Source organism: Corvus kubaryi, unplaced genomic scaffold (genome assembly GCF_017639235.1).
Source record: "Corvus kubaryi isolate FWS band 111438036 unplaced genomic scaffold, C.kubaryi_AGA036_p1.0 37357, whole genome shotgun sequence".
Taxonomy (NCBI): Eukaryota; Metazoa; Chordata; class Aves; order Passeriformes; family Corvidae; genus Corvus; species Corvus kubaryi.
The window spans coordinates 8,667,833-8,686,990 of record NW_024581117.1 but is presented as its reverse complement, the minus strand read 5'-3'; positions in this window follow the sequence as shown (position 1 = coordinate 8,686,990).

Here is a 19,158-nt window from a genome sequence, read left to right as displayed (position 1 = left end):
CTGTATGAACATGCTACTAGAAAATTGTTCCAGCATATCCTCTTGGGGATCTGCAAGAGGATGACCATCCAATTAAAATTCATGGCTAGTATTCCCAAAATCCTGGTACATTAATGTCCTGTAACTGTTAAGCAGCAGATACTGCATCTGGAAGAAGTCATTCAACAGTCCTTCCATAACCATAATTTTCCTGTAATTTTTGCCAGGTTTACCAGATTTGCGTTTGATTTTATCAGGAGTCATCTGGTAATTGTATTTTCAAGCTGCATATTTAGTTAGATAAGGGGGGCTTGATGTTATTATTACTGCTTGTAGCCCAAGATGTAGCAAAAGAATTCTTGTAGAAGCAGCTGTGGACTTCAAACACCTCCATATAATTTTAGCAATTATTAGAAATTATTAGAAACTAGTGCCCGTTATCTTTTTGAACTACAAATTCTACTACTTTGGATCAATAGCTCATTTTCTGAAGACCTTTCTGAACAACTTTGAGTAAAGATATTCTCTTTTAGCCATGTAGCATAATGGATATAGATTTGTTCTTCAAGCTAGATAATACAACAGCAACAGCTACAAATTCAAAGGGGCTGCCAGGAAAAATGTGTTCATCCAAAGTAATCATCAGCGGCACCTAAATACCTCTGCCCTGTCCTCAACAACCTGCAAGTCATCAGCCTTCATGGGGTGCATTAGGAAGAGCATTGCCAGAAGCTCAAGAGAGCTGACCCTGCCCCTCTCCTCAGCCATGTGGGGCCTCATCCTGGAGTGTTGTGTAGTTCTGGGCTTCTCAGAGAGAGAGACATGGAGCTCCTGGAGCGGGTCCAGTGAAGGACAATGAGGATAATGAAGGGATTGAAGCATCTCTCTTGAAAGGAAAGGCTGAGGGGGCTGGGCCTGTTCAGCCTAGAGAAGAGATAACCAAGAGAGGACCTTATCAATGTCTATGAGTATCTAAAGGGAGGTTGCCAAGTGGATGGATCAGGCTCTGCTCACTGGTGCCCAGCCACAGACAAGAGGCAGTGGGCAAAAACTGATGCACAGGAAGTTCCACCTGAACACGTGGAAGATCTTTACTGTGGGGCGATTGAGCACTGGAACAGGCTGACCAGGAGATGTTGTGGAGTCTCCCTCATAGGACATCTACAAAAGTTGCCCAGGCACAATCCGGACTGTGTTCTTGGGGACTCTGAGGTTGTACTAGACGACCTCCAGGTGTTCCTTCCAACTTTACCATTCTGTGATCATTTCATATTCACCCACGACACGGTTAATTCTCCAGGAGGTCAGAAATGGACTTCCCCAGCACAACAAACTCCTGACTAACCATGAGACTGTGCAACTACTCCCAGGAATTGGCAAATCAGGAATGCATAAGGTTTGAAGGATGCACCTTCTTGAGTAGTATTACAGCCTTCAGCACAGTGCTCTTTAAATGTGCAAAGTGATGTAGCTTAAAATAAACAATTTTGATACAGTAATCTTCTGGAAGGTAACAAGAGTATGCAATTCAGCCCAGTTTCCCACCTTCCTCATTTTAGAGCTGTGGAATCGTTTTGGTTTGGTTTCCATGAGACCTTGAATCAGTCTGCTGATGCTCAATTTGTGACTATATTAGTAGGTATTTTTCATACTTAAGCAAAAAAACTATGGTTGACTGATTGAATCACTTAAAGTGAACCCATAAAACAAGTACACAGATTAAACATAATTCTTACAGCTTGTATTTCTATGATGGCACACATCAGAGCGATAACCATGTGATATGGTGAAAGCTATGTAATTAATCTATTTTCCATCCTCTTTTGTCTACTCTGCCTGCTTTCTGCCCTCTAAAGTATTTTCCATAAGACTCTTAACTATTTTATACCCTTAAGCAACTTTAGGCAGCTGCAAACTTTAAAAAATAATCACTTAGTCCCAAAACTGTATTTCTTCCACCTACTCTGAAAAGCGGTTTCCTTACGAATACTCCCTAAGACCTCGAATGCATGAATTTCAGTCACACAGGAGTGGCATTGTTTTGTCACCCTACAGGTTGGTCAGGCATCATATCTTAAGATACAAAAACATAAGCTTTGCACTTTCTTAGAGAGAAAAGTCAATTTTTCAGGCATTTGCTTTTAACCGGAAAAATCCTCAGAATAACAGGCTCAATAAACCATGACACTTTTGGTATTTATGAACTATAATTTGCTACTACATGGTTCTCTGCAAGCTTTGAATTAGGGTAATGAACAAATGAAGTATACACCAGCTTCAGCTAGTAATTTCTTCAAATATTTCTTCCCCCTGCAAGACACGTAATACATTGTAGCATTCTGCTGAACAGTTTGACATGATATTGACACCTATAACTCATTTGTTCTAACTCATTTGTGCCCGTAGAGACCCCAGAGGAACGCAATGCGTGTAATATCTTCAGGGCCATACCCCACCATTAAAGTCGTGCCTTTCATCTATTCATCTATTTTGAATATTACTGAAGTGAAAATATTAAAACTATGAATATATAAGCTACTCAAATATTGTTTTAATTGTTCGAAGAAAAAACAACTGTGGAGAAAGACAGGTTTAGGCTGCAGCAATTTTTGTGGGAATTACTAAGAAGCCCAAGTTTGAATATTCAAAGCCTGATGAGTTTCTTGTGCAAAGGTAGATTAAATCTTGCAGAAAAGATTAGAAAGGAGAGGAGTCTCTGTCCCTCTCATTTGGGCTGCTGAGGCGCACAGAGCTGGCCTTAAACAAGTTGTTCTAGGAAATACCACATCCTTCTCCTCAAGCCTTTCTGTCTATTTCTCCTTACAAAGGAAAAAATGTAGTACTGGCAATGTATACAATAGCACTAAATAAACTTTCAAGTTAGAGCTTGCAAAGGTCTCCAAATTGTTCCAATCACTGGTGTTCCTCAACACCTTCAGATAGAAACTCAGCTTCTTTCTTTTGGAAAATCATGAAATCAAACTTTACCATTACAGCTTGCACACTAAAGAATGGGATTTTTCTAAATGCAGAGTTCTACATTCAAAGGGGAAAATGGTTTAATCCACTCTTTGACCAAGGTGAAGAGAAGACAACTGTGTGTGAATCAAAGCTGCCAAATACAAGTATTCCACTTTGCTTTGCCAGAATGCATATGTTGCAGAGTCACTATTCATTAAGTGCAGAACACAGAAAAATTTATACAGGAATAGATACCTACATTTTCTTTAACTCAGCATAGTTTAACAGGAAATGAGAAGGTTTCTACAGGCCAAACTGTACTTCACTTATACAGATTTTTACGTGGTTACCAGCTAACCCTGGTTTTATAGACACTATCACACCCAGATGTACTATTTAAAATGTAATATTAAGGTATGTAATTGCAGCTAAATGCCCTTGACACCTGAATGACTACATATCAGGCATTCTCACCACATACAGTTTCAGAGTGATCCTCACATGCTGAGTAGGATCACTCAGCAATGGCTATCACGACCTGGTTTGTAAGCAATGAAAATTATATTTCTAAACCATTCAAAACTAATATGTTTCAGACATATTGCTATCATTTCACTATAAACGGTAAATAACATTCATTGCAACAATAAGGGTATATAAACACACAATTTCATTTCAATAGGTATGCTGCAATTTTCAATAGCCAAAGGTAAAACCCTACTTTTAGTCCACAGATGATGCACAGTCCTATTGATTTCAAATGAAATTGTTCTTGTAGTTCTACTAGCTGCATCCCAATTTTTTTCACTTTTCTTTCCCTGTTCTACATTTTCAGATTTTCCTCCCTTCTGAAAGCAACCTGTGATCTTGAATGAACAAATGATATAGATAGACACTGTGTTTCTTTTTCAAAACCATTTAACATTTTCATTTAGAAGCCAGTTTGCAAGAAATCTGTCTCAGACTGTCCTTCTCTATCTAATTCACAAGGGATATATTTTTACATGCATGAAAAATACAAGAATAAATATTTGCACCAGTTGTTAACCTTGTCCCCTACCATTTATGTATAGAAGTGCAATTTTTATATTGCAATTAGCAAGTATTTTTCAAGCTTTTGCGGGCTTTTACTAACAAAAGTCAATTTGAAAAGAAATAAGATATTTTTCTTCTATAAAATAAGAAATATCAGAGGAGCCTATCATCAGTAGAAAAGTAATTACAAATGCATATTGTGAAGTAGAGACATATAAAAAAATGGCACATACTTCCACAGTGAGGCAAAACAGTAGAGAGCAGCACATGTAGGAGAAGGGGCTGAACACCCCAGCCAGTGCCAGGAGCCTGGTCACACCGGCAGAGCAGCCAGACTTAGCCATCCTTCTCTAGAGGTTTTTGACAAGTCTGGGCTGCAGGCTTGGGGAATCCAGGACTCTCCAGTTTCTCCTACACCTCAGTTATGCCAGCAGAGCTTCCTGTGGGGCCACGCCCTGAAAGCACCACAAATAACCGCAGCTGAGAGCAAGCACAGCCAGAGACGCCTCACACCACCATCCATTGTTCAGCTGCAGGGCAGCTTCCCTGGGTTCTGTCGGGGAGCAAACAGGCCTGCCCTGGTCCTTTTATAACCTCTGCTGACCAGCACAGCCGTCTGCCCAGCAAGTTTACAGCAAAAGCATATGAGAAGTAAGAATAAGTTCAGCCTTCCTTCCTGCCACATCTTATCTATACATGGCTGCCTTTCATCTGCTTCTGTAATTGCACATGCCCATGACATTTGCCTGTAAGTCCCTTCCCACCTCTTTCTGTTCCATGTTTACATAGATAATGACGCATTTTGGAACTGATTCATCTCGAGAGACTACCTCTTATGATATGGGGTTTTTCCTTGCATTCCCTTCTCTGTGATTTAAGGAGATCGCCTTCTCCTGTTCCTACTTTCAACTTCCCTTTCCACCCTCTAAACAGGTGCTGGGTTGTGGTAGAACATGAAGAAGGGGAAACTGCATTCCAGAATTTATATTTTGAAAGTGCTGTATTTACTTTCCACGTCCCTAATAGGGTTTTGTTAGCTTAGATTGTTTTAGTTTCCTAAATGTTAATATAAATGAGTTTTCCTCAGAAATGTTTTCCATATACATGGAAAGTAGGAAAGCAAAGAGGGAAAAAACCCACAATGATGCAGAATTTATTAAAATCTCCATCATGAGCAGGCAATTTCACCATTTTCTGATTCACAAGTGAAGCAAGATAGACTGTTTTGGTCAGACAGCCATCTACCATGAAGTTCAATAATTTCAAGTGCTTAAGAGTTCTACCCTTAGGGCCCAAACTTTAATGTTTTAGTAAAGCCACTTATACAATCGTTTTAGTTTCTTCTCTTTTAAAATGTTTACTAGGCTGTAAAAACTCTCGTCAATAACTTCATATGCAACTTACATAATTAGTGGTCTTATAGCACTAGAAAGCTTTCAGTAAAACTACTGAATTAATCCTTTTTTTGCAAAGCCTAATCCCATGGAAAACAGAGACGCAGTTTGAGATAGGAAAGCGATTTAATTTTTAACAGCTCAGGGTCTAAGTTTTCAAGATATATTTGGTCGAAGAATTCGGTAATTCTGGAATAAAATTTCTTTCCAGCAATATTTTTAAAAACAAAACCAAACAATATTTATCATTTGTTTCATTCTGTGTGATGCTGTAAAGTCACAAACTGCATATATTTTCAAATTAATTTGCCCAATTACATGTTCTAATAGAAGAATTAAGAAAAAGCAAACAAGATGTGCAATTAAGTTCTGTGATATTTCAGGCATCTCTCTTTTCCTACACCTAAGTACTGCTCATTCTGCCATTTCCCGATTCTCCCAGCCTTGGCCTTCAGGGTACACTGCACACGTATAGAAAAGATAGGAAAAGTAAACAAGATGCTGCAGGAGAAAGGCCTCAAGTAACTAAATCCTTCGTTCTGATTGGTGATTGCACAAGCTTAAATCTGTGCTTCTGAGATGTGCAGTTTGCACTGTCATGTTGTATGGTGACATTCTCTTTAATTTTGTCTTTAAGAGCCTAGATATTAGACATGGATCAGGTGAGGAGGAAAGTACACAAAGTATACCCTTTCTTTCTTCTCAGTAAGAATTGTAATTTCCTTGGACTCTAGTTTGGACTATTTTCCAATAAAGAAATAACAAATAAATGTTCTAGTTTTGGGGGCTTTTTTTCATTGAGGGAAAACAGTGCAAATTAGAAACTCCAGAATCTGAACATTATTTAAAAGACCCCATCAAACTCCACATTGTCAGCAGTGACAAACATCAGGTCAAGGGCATCTATTAAGCTCTATTCAGAATTCCTACGGCTATTTCAGAAAAAAATTCCCCTTTTTATCATAGGGTCCTGCTTCGTTAAGAACCTTAAGGTCCAGCAATTGAAGGAGAAAAAAAGTGGGGTTTTGTGGTTTTTTTTCTGACAGTGTAATTCAGGGTACTTTATAATGGATGATCTAATTCTTAACTCTTTACTGATTCAATATAGATTGGTGATAAGATTCCATCAAACACATTATTCTAAATCCCAGTAGAATTGCCATTGCCGTTTCCAGATTATATCACAAATTATTATACATACACTGCTGCATTAATGAACTTAAATATGACATCATGAGGTTTTGGAGTCCAAACTGGAAGGCTTAGAAGTGTGAAACAGTACCAAAAAATAAAATGTGAAAATTAAAGTATGGAAGAGACACTTTTGGATATATTTTACTAATATCACATTTTAATCTTTCAGCATCATGATACCCCAGTAATTTAAAAAAGCTTTAGACCCTCCACTTGCTGCCTGTATGCACCCAGTTAAAATTATGTCCATTAGTTGCCTTAGCAACAGAGGCAGAGGTTAAGTCATTTTCTAGAAGAGGCCCAGTGCAAATTATGGCATTATACCAACTTATTGCCAATCGTTTTAATTAAAACATTTTGCTTTCAACTCAGCTAACAGCAGAGATCAGTAAACAGGGCAGATCAAATTACTGATATTTAAACTCTCCTGTCTTTGGAAAGGCCCACTGTAGCTTAATTACTGTTGGGTGGGACTGATGGAGAGAGAGCAAAGAACTGAGATCGTTCCAGGGAGGCTCAACATATGAAAAATACAGAATCATAATTCTAAACATGCAACACCAAATAAAACTGATAGTGTTTCTAGGCACTTACTGCTGTGCTATGGACACATCCATGATACTGGCAACAAGAATACTTTTTCCCATAACCTTCCTCTGCCACTTTTCCATTTCTCTCTGTGAAGCAGTTGAAGAGGCAGAAGATGCTTGCCCCATTTTGCCTTTGTGATGGTGAAAATTAATTTGTCATTTCCACAAATGTGCTAGAGCTCAGGAGAACAAGTATATCCAGTCTCATGCACCTGGGGATGAGGGGAATGCCTTGAAGCCACAGAAGACAAGAGAGGATCTTGCACAGGCAACAGATTTTAAAGGAAACAGAATACATGCAGTGTAAGTCAAGAAACAGGGAAACAGGCCAGGAGACTCTGGGGGCAAGTCTCAGCACAGGTAGACATCAGGAAAGGAACGGGTCTAGCATGCAGTCATTACTGTGGGGTAGCCAAAGTATCACAACACTTGACAGCCAAAACAGAAGCAATCACTACCCACTCCTTTCAATGCAGCCCAGGATGCAAGTGCTCATCTTAAGTGTTCAGGTTTAGTTTCTCATCCACCAACACCCCCAAGGCCTTCTCCTCAGGGCTGCTCTTCATATTTTTGGTTTAAAATCATGTGAAGACAGTAATGGAAATGCACAGAAATTTCTGTATCTTGAGTCAGCATCTTAGCCCTTATTACAATATAACTTTTAAACATACATACTCTTGCTTTGTTGATATAAATTGTCCTGCAGTACCACACTAGTTTCTATCTGTTCCTCCTCCAATGGAAAGCCAGCCCGAACCCATTTAAACACTGTTATGATAAAGAAAAGAGCATTTTTCTTGTGGCAGCAAGTGAATTGTGAAAGAAATTATGCAGCCAATTCACCTTCTCCTAGGTCCTAAGTAGAACTAATCATTCTTTCCAACCAAAAATCTTAGGGGTCTTTATTTTTACCATTAAAATACAGTTATGAATCCTATTGCTAATTTATTGCAAACTAGCACAGGTTGATTTATATTTTTTTTTCTTTCTGAGAGAATAAAATTCTGAATATATAATAATAGTCACTCATTCATGTGCTGATAGATTTCCAAAATGCACTAGCATATACTTTAAGCTGCTCTTTTATTATATCTCCCATTGTGATGAAGAAGTACATTCAAAAGTAGAGGGTTAAATTGAAGTAAGGAGAAAATATCCATTAAGAAAAAGCCATTATTCTTCAGCTAATTGTAAAAGTTAATCAGAATAATTAACCTAAGAGGAATCATAAAAAGACACCTACTCTCTAAAACATACAAATGTATGTAAAAAATATAGGGCTCTTTCTACAGATGACCTTCTAAGATAACTAAGATAACTACTGTAGCACCTCCATGCAAACAGAAGAGTGGTAATTTGTAAAGAAAAAATAGGCAGAAAGATCATAAAAGCTTCATAAAAGCTAAGTTTCCACGGTGCTGCAAGCCATGAAACATTTTAATACTTTCTTTGCTCTTCCTCTGCTAATCAGCTATTTAGTTCCATACACAGCAAGATCAATTGGTATGATTATTTTGAAACCCCGAGAAGTTTGCCACACATTTTTGAGAAATAGATGGTAGATACGTAGAGTTTTGTCACTGATTTCACAGATTACGAGCTGAGCAGAACCCAATGATAACAACATAAAAACAAGACTTTATCTCTAAAGAATATAGCATTTGATATGATAAATCAAAAACCTTTTTCCTACCCCCCCCCCAAAATGTATAATACAACCCCCTTGGAAGCTTCCACCTAGCACTGAAAGTGCTTTAAAGTCTTAGATTCTGAAGTCATCTTAAAAGAACTCTTGCAAGAATAGGGCCTTTTTCTCAAAAAGGCTATTTTTAATCTTCCTGTCTGTCCAGAAAACTGTAAATGTAACTCTAATCCTTTAACTCAAAAGCCTAATGTAAAAAAACCACCTCTATTTTGGGTTTTCTTTTTAGTCTTATTATTTCCAGATTGATAAATTGATATTAGAATTTGGGAAGGCTGATATAACAAAACCACGCATACTTTTCTATGCTGAATTCATTAGCAATACTGTTAGCGTAAGGAGAAATTTTGACTTGCACCAGATATTGATATGATGAAACTGTTTGACACTGTCACTTGCTCATCATGCCAACAAATATAGCACAGTGAAATGTTGGGGTGTGTGCTTTATAATGATCTTTGATTTTTTGCATGGGGGCTTGGGGGGGTGTTGATGTTTCTTAGAAGGAAGTATCAACTTTTCCCCAGCTCTGCAACAGGCTGACAAATCAAACTTTCCTGATACCACACCCACTTGAATTCAAGGCAAGTTTTAAATTATTTTGCTAATTCAGGGCCTTACATACAACAATATAATTTTTTCCAACCAATGAATACTTTACAAAAAGTAGATTTCATACACATCCAGTCCAAAGTTTCTAAATGGTTCCTTTTCTATTCCAAATAAGTGATAATATTTTGATGAGTCAAATACTACTTTGTTGAGTCTTTTAAGCCACTGATTTGATTGATTGCAAGGTTTGAAGAAATTACAGGAAAACTATTATGTGTAAAGCCTGATAAGGAACAGTTCAAATTGAATTTCATCACAATAAAGATGCTCTTAAGCCTACTGTATGCTGTTCCAAACTACATTTGATATTTGAACTCACTCAAAACAAATCTGTATCACCAAAGAATTCTACTTTTAACTGACTCATAATTAAAGCTTAGCTTCTTTTTAGAAAGAAATGGCAACATTTGTGAATTCTATCACGTTAAGCACTTCAGAAAAACAAAGGAATAAAAAAAGATATTGACAATGTTTATGTTCTTTCAAACCAACACTTTCATGTATGTCTAAATTTTACTTATATTTGAGTAGCTAGAAAAAAAGAATCCCAGTTCCTTGGAAAAGCTTATTTTACTAATGATTTAAATTATTTTCAAGAGTCGAATGGATTGAGGCTTAATCTCTTGAAACAAGGCAAAGCCTTTAATGGGGAAAAATTGTAAAAAACCAACCCAAATCAACCTCCACCCTGACTCCCACCACTGGTACCCTTTAGGGCAACAAGAGGCATTCTGCAAATTAATCTTGTCCCAGCTTCCTCACCATTAGGCATTCTGACTTAGACAGGGACTTTTTACACTAACATACAGACATATAGACATACCCACACTCTAGTATTGCTCCTTTACATCAAGAATTTGTCACACTATAATCTCAAGAAACCTCAGCTTTAAGCCGGCTTTCCATTGGAGGAGGAACAGATAGAACCTAGTGTGGTACTGCAGGACAATTTATATCAACAAAGTAAGAGTATGTATGTTTAAAAGTTATATTATAATAAGGGCTAAGATGCTGACTCAAGATACAGAAATTTCTGTGCATTTCCATTACTGCCTTCACATGATTTTAAACCAAAAATATGAAGAGCAGCCCTGAGGAGAAGGCCTTGGGGGTGTTGGTGGATGAGAAACTAAACCTGAACACTTAAGATGAGCACTTGCATCCTGGGCTCCATCCAAAGCAGCGTGGCCTGCAGGGTGAGGGAGGGGATTCTGCCTCTCTGCTCCACTCTCAGCAGATCCCTGGAGCACTGCATCAGCCCTGGGGTTCCCAACATAAGGACATGGACCTGTTGGAGAGAGTCCAGAGGAGGCCACCAAGATGATCACATCTCCTATGAAGACAGGCTGAGAGAGGTTATCCAGCCTGGAGAAGAGGAGGCTCTAGGAGACATTAGAGAACCTTCTAGAACCTAAAGGGGCTACAAGAAAGCTGGAGAGGGAGTTTTACAAGGGCATGTAGTGACAGGACAAGAGGGAATGGATTGAAACTGAAAGAGGGCAGATTTGGATCAGGTATTAGAAAGGAATTCTGTACTGTGGGGGTGGTGAGGCATTTAAAGAGCTTGCCCAGAGAAGCTGTGGATGCTCCATCCTTGGAAGTGTTCAAGGCCAGGTTGGATAGGACTTTGAGCAACCTAATCTAGTGGAAGGGTCCTTGGCCACGGCAGGGGTGTGGGAATTGGATGATCATTAATGTCCCTTCCAACCCAGACTATTCTAGATGCTATGATTTAGTGTCTTCATAGAAAACAGAAGCTTTGCAAACTGATTCTTGCAAATTTTCTTCAGTTCCAAAACACTTAGTTCCCATAAATTATGCTGGATTTCCACTTCAGCCACCAAACTTTCTATCACATCCCCTCTGAAACCTATCATCTGTTCTCTGAAATCTATGTTTAACATCACCTTTCTTTCAGCAATGTGATATGTTGAAAGGTTGGAGGTCTCCTTTTCATCATAGCTATCTGTGTCTTGGTCAAAATACCTGACCTATAAACAAGTCTCTTGATGCAATGATTTTGGACTTATATGCTGATATTTTACAGCCTTCATTTAGATGGGAAATGTAGTAAATTTAATTTGTGTACTGGAATTGTTTTGGCTTGCATTTGCTTATAACTTTCCCTCATGCAAAGCCCCTAACCCCATGTAACACAGACAACACACAATATTTCATTCAAATGAAATATTTGGGGTATAATATTTTATATAGACTAAGAACACCAGGCCACACAAACATATTTTTCAGGGATGGTGCACTCATCAGACCAAGAGAGTTTTGAAAATCCTAAAATTCTGAATGAACCTATTAGAGAAAACAAAACCAAAACCAACCAAATAAAAAGTACATAAAACTGCTAAAACACTAACTATTAAGACAATTCAGTGTCCTAAAACAGTATTATATAACCATAAAACAAAAGGCAAGAAAGAAACTCTGCTAGTAGATGTTACTGTGAACAATCACATATTTGAGGTAGCAGTTTTACACAGATAATTTTTTCAGTTACATTAACAACAGGTACCTCATGCTGGTCTCAAAAAAACTGCAAGGTTGTTTTTTTTCCACTTATTTAGAAGACTGAAAAATAATCCATTAACACAAATTCTAGGTGGATTAAGAATTTTCTTGTGTTTTGGAAGTTTTCAGTGGAATAGGGAAGAAATACAAAACAAATGAGTCTCCCACTTTTCGGGAAGGCTCTGTACACTACCTCTCTCCCTCTCTCTGACTCAATATGTCAGTGTGGATATAAATGAGAATAACATCAAGCCTAGGACATGCAGCACGCAACACCATCCAAACATTACACTGGCAAGCAACAGGAGACGTAAATTCACTTTGCTACCCTTAGAGAGTCAGAGAATGGATCTGAGCTCCAATTTCAGTAACTATGGATGAACCAAGATTGATTGGGCTTTACTGCATTTCATTTCTACCCACAAGAAAATAAAGACATCTGCTGCTAACACCAATGGACCACCTGCCAACAAGAAACCTTAGTATATTATACAACAAATGATACAAGAAACCATCCTCAGGACCACTCAGACTCTCCACAAAGGGTAAGTCCTTTCACACCTCAATCAGGTGAAAGAATTGCAATAATGAGCCATTCTCTCATTTACAGTTTCTGCCCTGAATACCTGCACACTTCTATTGCTTACTTCTCCTTACTGCCCCTTTGGGAGTAATGCCTGTTAATTGAAATGGCCCCCCTTTGTAACAGTCAGCAGCGGGTTTGATTACTGTATTCCAATAAATAATACGGCTGTATTAATTCAGACAGAGCAATTAACACACAGGCCAGACATTTTTACTGTGCCACTTTTACTGTATACTACCAATTAGGTGTTTCTATCTGAAATACTATCCCCTATTGAAAGCCAAATAAATTCAGCTGCAGATTGATGTTTCCAACAATTGTGTCCCCCATTAAGTACCATCTGACAGTGCCTTTCACACCATACACATTGATCCTTCCTGCCCCGAACTTGCATCTGCATTCACACTCAATCTTTTTCATCTGCCTTTTATTTTTAAGGAGCCAAAATTCATGGTGACACTTTGAATCAGATATTTTAAAAATTACATTGGGAAATTAGATCCATGTTCCACTTTCTGTTATTCAGATTCACTACAAGTATCATTCACACAGAAAGAAAATAAAATTTACTCTCTAGAAAAAATAATGTTCTATCAAATCAATGCTAAAACTTCACCAGATTTGGAAGTGTAGGGGAGAAAAGGAGGTATTTGTACAGCACCACGGTATTTGCATAAAAACATGTCATCTTCTGTCATGACATCTCAGAAATTTAGTTTTCAAGAAGCATGAAGAAAGCAGTATGTTGATAAGCTATATATGTTGATTGTGAAGGGATCACAGGATAGGTTTTATTCACTGCAAGAGGTTTCCTGAATCAGAGCTAAGTTTAAAAATGCTGTATCATTCTTATGGATAAATCACAGAAGTGATTACTTTTCTTTTTTTTTTTTTTTTGGTTCTTTTAGTTGTTGAACATTATGTGGGCTTTATTATTACAATATTTTTGTAAGAGTATAAGAAGTTAACAAAGTTCTTTGTGTCCATATTTCTCACATGATAAAAAGGCTTTACAGCTCCTTGCTTGGACAATTTCTGGTGTTTTTCAAAAAGCCAGTGCTATTAGCCTAATTTAGACAGATATCAAGGGGTCACAAGACCATATGGAACACAGAAACTGAAGCTATTTTTGCATTTAAGGATACTTCATGCTTACCAATCTTGCATTCTCTTTAGGTTACAACTCTAAAACTGAAATAAGGGTTTTCGTTTTCTTTTTCCCATCTCATCATTTTCACTTGAATCCTGCTCTAAATGTCTTCAGGAACAATGATTTTTCTAACTGTTGATAACTAAAAGAAAATCAACACCATTAGGAATATTCTGAGTGTAGTCTAAAGGGAACATGAATGAAATGTTTGAGAATGAATCACTGATTTCGAGGAGCGTGTTGCATATTTTCTTATGTGATAATCTGGAGTAAACCTTCAACATACAGTCTTTTGTTTTGGCTTATAAAATAAACACTGAATATAGCTATTAAATAGAACAAGAAGGAAGCAATAATGGCTTTATACTTTACAAACTCGAGCAGATAACTTGTTACCATCCCTCACTCAATTACATGACTATTGCAGTGCATGAGGCGGTGTCCACGCCAGCAGAACATTCAGAAGACAGGTGGACAGGCCTCCAGAACACCAAGGTCTAATCCTCACCCCATGGTTATCGCGAGTTCCCACGTTCCTAGTGGTTCCTAGTTTACATGTTTTAAGTTTATTGGTTCAGGAGTTCTCCACTCAGTTTTATGTATAAGTTCATTTTTATGCATTTCCACTAGTTGCTTATGTATTGGTTCTGGGAAGTTCTCCCTTCTTTGACGCCCCATTGGTCTACTCATGTAATTCCCTTCCTTAAGTTATCCCTATTGTATATTCCTCTGTTGTCTCCTCCTCCTCAGTCGATCCCCATTGGTTGTTTCCCTTTGTCCCACCCCCATATAATGTACTGCATTCTGTCTCACTCCCTTGTCTTTGTCCCTGGACCCTCTACCTGCAATAAACCAGCTGGAACCCATACAAAGACCCTCTCTTGTCCTTTGCCTCTGCAGACGTTTTTGCATCCTCTTTGTTTGGGGCTCACTCCTTGAGAAGGAGCCAGCTTTCCCTGCTTGCTGCAGCTGACAGCTTTCCCTGCTAGCTGCAGCTGACCCCTGCCTGCAGCAGCAGAAGCCAAGGACATCTGCAGCTGGACACTGTGTGGCCTTGGGCAGCCCCAACAGGGCCACGTGACTATGAAGACCTTGAAGCATTATGCAGGATAAAGGCAATGCAGAAACCAGGCAGCACTTCACTGCGTGGTTTCTCCAGAAACAGGATTCCCATCCTTCACTTGAATAAAATCCAGTTTGCAAAAAATGATGGATAGAAAGCATGAAACACCAATCATGGTATCAAATATTTGATCCTGACTGCTCTCTACATGGTATGATTGTGCACTACAAACTCTCCTGTTGATTCAAAGCATCCAACTTTTAGTTCATGACAGTTCAAGAGAATGATAAACACTCAACAGAATAAAAAATACAACTGTGAAGTTACTGGGTGCACTGCCTTTCCCCTGAACTTCTCTAATTTCGTAAAACTTTTTTCAACTCCTCACTGCATGGGCACGTATCAGCTTTCTCCCCCCAGAGCCTCTGAGCTGCTCTCCCACAGATGCAGCTGTGAAATGAGGCGGAGCCAGTAAGTGCAGGAGCTTTACAAGTTTCCTTAAGGAGCCCATAGGTACTAAGTGCCATAAGTAACACAGAAGCAATCGTGTAAAATTTGCTTCCTGGAATGTTCGTGGTAGCCAGCAAAAGCAGTCACAAAGAAATACGTATAGACCCACTGCTATCTTACATTTGGGATCATCTGTAAACTCCTCAATCAAGCGTAAGTTAATGTAGGCATACATTGCATTTCCTTGAGAAATGAGTGCAACCTGCTTTCACAAGTCAATGGGTCTTTATCATCTTCCTGTCACCTGACTTGTTAATTAGTTTAGCTATAAACCCCCCATTGATCATATGGGAACTAATGCTGATTTGAGATATTAAGAAAATGTATTAACCTTGATGTTATTTTAAAACCAGGTGGAGCTGCTGACAAAGTGAACGTTGACGCTTCCAAGCACAAAGCTCAGGAGCAGGAGTTCCTGAGCCGAAGCCAGCAGGAGTGTATCACATTCTTACTGAGCCAAAACAGCAAGCGACACAATTCATTGCAAAGTAAATTAGAGGGAAATTCTTAAATAAGTGGTTTAGGAAGCTTCTGGGGTTTTCAAAACCTGTCTCTGAACGACATATAACTATGTGAAACTTATAATTATGTATACGTATAACTTCCTTTACAACCTAGATACAAGGAAATCAGGGCAAAAGAGGAGGGATGCAAATCTCCAAAAACATTTTCTTCTCTTCGAGGAGTCTCCTGATAACAGTCTATCAGTGCTGCCCACTGTAAAGTGTAGCCACCCTGGCATGTGAAGAATGGAAAAATGGTAGCATCTCAAACACTTATTCACATCAAACATACACTAGTCTTAAAGACATGGATGATTTCAAACTTCAATTATACCAGAAGAATCTGATGAGCAGCATAAACTATTATAGTAAGACTTACCTTGCATTGCATAAAGTCATCATTACCTTCAACTCCTCTAAAAAATAGACAAGAGAAATAAATAAACCAAAGAACAAAGGGTTCTGGAATAGAAGCACTATTGTAACTAAAAGGTAAATAAATCCCAGTGAACAGGTGTTGGGGTCCCTCCCCCCTGCCATGGAGCCCTGGGAGATGGGCCCCGGGGGGGAGACACGGGGTTTCCCTGCCCCTGGTCAGCCTCATTCCCCATTGGTTGGTTTGTGTTCCCTGGTGTGGCCAAGGACCCTCGGGTCCCGTGACTGCGGAGTTCCTGAGCTGAGCCCCGGCCATGCGGCTGGAGAAATAAACATCTCTGAAACATCTACCACGAGTCTGTCCATATATACTTCCTTTCCACGGGACTCCTGGTTTGATAGAGGCGTGTTACAGTAATCCCCGCTGTAACAAACAGGCAGCAACCATAACCTGTTGAAGGAGTAGTCTCCCTTCCATAGAAAGGTGACTCATAACTGTACGACTCAGTTCAATGATGCACAAAACGCAGGGAAGTCATCTCAAAGTTCTTAAGTTTACTCAGCAAATAATAAAGATAATGATTAGCTACATTTGACAAATTAAACTTATATTCTGATTCAGCTGCACTTCTGTAGGCAGTACTAGAGCTAGTTATTTGGAAAAACTGTGAAGTTTGTCTTGTCATGATCTGTCACTCCTATTGTTTCGCTAATCTGTTTGGAGAGCATCCACAACAGAGCCAGAGCTCCATCACCAGTTCTCATTATTTTCTGTCTCTCCAAACACAGATAAATAGCATTAGTTGTAGCCTTTCTACACCTCTGAGGGCTGATATTGTGTTTCTTTGTAGCCTGAGGACTTCAAATTCCATCTTTCTCAATAGATTTCTTATTTACAGGACTGCTCTTCTCTGTATTTCCAATCAGGCCATCTTTCCTTGAAACTGTGGGCCATATGAAGATAGATCCCAGCTCATACCTCACCTATGCCAAGCAGGGCAAGGCTATTTCATGTTCATGCAGATTCTACGTCTGTTTATAAACCCCTGTTCAGTATTCACAGCAGCATGAAATTGCTGACTCAAATTCAATTTCTGATTGACTAAAACCCTAAATCCTTTTATGTAGAAACTGTTGGTTAGCCTGTTTACGTCTGTTCTTTAAAAATTATTCAACATGACTGTTAGCTATTTTCTTTGTCAGGGCAATTCTGACAAAGTATATATGCCTACTGCAAACATATTAACCAGAAGGATATGAATTTCATAAGTTTCATGGGCCACAACTTAATACAGAGGTACTGCACCTCAGGCTAGAACATAATATTTTATAGCCTAACTCCTTTTTCATTTCCAAGAACAGTGTCTCTGTTTCATAAACAGTGGCACAACAAATACAGCCTTTTGTCATGTGGAGGAGAAGCATAGGGGAACTGTACAGTATGTATAGTACCTTCTAAATATGCTGGAGCCTTTAGTAGGAAAGGTGTCAATCAAAGGCAGCAGGACCCTACCTCTAGAACTGCTACAACTCACCATATGCACGTCTGCGTTTGTCTCTTTGTTGGCAGTGAGATTTTTATTCACTTGCAGCTCAGTTTTAAAATGTCTTTTGAATCTATGAAAGTTTTGCAATGTGGTGATAATTTTATAGGAGCCTCTAATGTAAGATACTAAAAAAATTTACTACGGCTGATTTATGCATTGACTCAAACTTTCAGGACCAAACTTTAATCTCTGCTAATTTAGTTTTACTGCATTAGTTTATAATGTGTAACTTTGTTCCATTTAGTAAGATTCAAATCTATTGATGTCCTGGGTTGCAGTGTATTCTATCACCATCCTCATGAGCCGTTGAAATCAGGTGGGGCAGTGTTTCCTTGCCTCCTCCCCCCAGACTATCTTTCTGTTAATGGCCCACCATTGTCCTGCTGCATGACTCAGAGATAACTCCCTCTGGACTATCTTCTGTTAATGAGCCTAATCAACACCTGGCCTCATGACTCATTACCCCATTGTGAGATGCTCCACCCAGAGGGAGGAACCAAAGCATCCCATCCTGGATATAACCTGATATTCTGAACACCAGAGATAACCCTTCCACTGGATTTCCAGAGGACAGGAGCTACACAGCCACCACTGGACCTGAAGAAGAGCAGACCCTTTTTCTACAGGATCACCACTTCAGAGGACTGCAGCCACCATTCTACCAGACTGCTACCACCACCCTGCCTAACAGAGTGTCAGATTGTATCTTGACTCTGTCAGTTTGAACCAGTGTTTTCTGCCTTTATTTTTGTTTTCCTATTAAATTGTTATTCTGACTTGGTGTCTCCCGCTAGTTTGTTTTCAAACTAGTACAATTGAGAATATCAAAAGAAAGAGAAAAATCATTGTATTCTGTTAAGTTGAACCTGGCAGCTCTACCCATTCCTGAATGAGCTAAAAATCTACAGAGTGGGATAGCACCTACACAGCACAGATAGGGGAAGATACCAGAACAAACAAAAAGGTGGAATCACAAAAGAATCCCCTAAACCTGAAGTGCTAATGGCTATTTTCTTGACTTAGTGCTGCTCCAGAAAAAGGAACATTAAAACACAGGAGATTTTAACTAATGTTTCCTCCCGTAAAACAATTGGCATCCTCAAACCAAATCACCCTTGTCAGTACAGCAATATCATGGAACAAAGCACTTCACAATCAGCCTTGTCACTCTTTGCATTATGAACACAAGAAACTCACACCATAAAATACTGTTTAAAACATGCAATAAATTGCACCCAAGAGCTGTTTTTGATACATAATCCATCTTGACAAGCTTTGGGCTGACTTTGCTGACCTATTGACCCTGCCCATAGGCAAAGCATGTCTCTTTGCCACAGCTAATCTTTTCTGGACACCCCTGTCACAGTGCAGCTCCGTTTGAAGCAGCTGAAAAGGTCAACGACTGTCTCTCCACTCTCAGACTGAATTTAAGTC